This window comes from Lampetra fluviatilis, chromosome 62, assembly GCF_964198595.1.
Source record: "Lampetra fluviatilis chromosome 62, kcLamFluv1.1, whole genome shotgun sequence".
NCBI classification, from domain to species: domain Eukaryota; kingdom Metazoa; phylum Chordata; class Hyperoartia; order Petromyzontiformes; family Petromyzontidae; genus Lampetra; species Lampetra fluviatilis.
Window position 1 is genome coordinate 6,510,641 of NC_136336.1, and position 708 is coordinate 6,511,348.

Consider the following 708-nt stretch of genomic DNA (forward strand, 5'->3'; position numbering starts at 1 on the left):
GACAATAAACGTGGGAGAGGAGGCGGGTTGTCAAATGATGAGCTTGTGACAGACAGGTCACAAGTTAATGATGACTGAAGATACATCTTAACTTTAAGTTTTCGTATTTCGGTAAAGTCACGTAGATAGGTTCAAAGAAAATAACAAAAAAAATTCAAAAAACTACGACGACCGCTTGTGTTGCGATTGAAACGTCGTATAGTTTATTTGTTATTTTCTTTGAACCTATCTACGTGACTTTACCGAAAGACCCAAGAAGACTGAAGATTAATTTTTTTTAAAAATCACCGTGCACCGCCCGGGAATCAAACCCGGGTCGAAAGAATGGGAATCTTCCATGATACCACTACACCAGCGGTGCTGATGGGAAAACTAAACACGTTCTGCTCTCTCGTTTGTATTGTTCTGTCTCGTTTGTATTGTTTTGTCTCGTCTGCACTTTGTGTTGTCTGTGTCGTCTCTGTTTTTTATTTCTCGTTTGGTTTGCTTGACTCGTTAATATTGTGTCTTGTTAGTATTGTCTCACTCGTTTGTATTGTTCCGTCTCGTTTGTATTGTTCTGTCTCGTTTGTATTGTCTGTCTCGTTTGTATTGTTCTGTCTCGTTTGTATTGTCTGACTCGTTTGTATTGTTCCGTCTCGTTTGTATTGTTCTGACTCGTTTGTATTGTTTTGTCTCGTTTGTATTGTTTTGTCTCGTTTGTATTGT

At 38.6% G+C, this 708-nt stretch overlaps 1 non-coding gene across 1 annotated transcript; it reads right to left on the reverse strand.

Annotated features, from left to right (window-relative positions):
- Positions 1–290: 290 nt before the first annotated feature.
- Positions 291–361, reverse strand: TRNAG-CCC (transfer RNA glycine (anticodon CCC)). The gene has a single exon. It is a non-coding gene; the product is annotated as a tRNA-Gly (tRNA).
- Between the last annotated feature and the right edge of the window lie 347 nt (positions 362–708).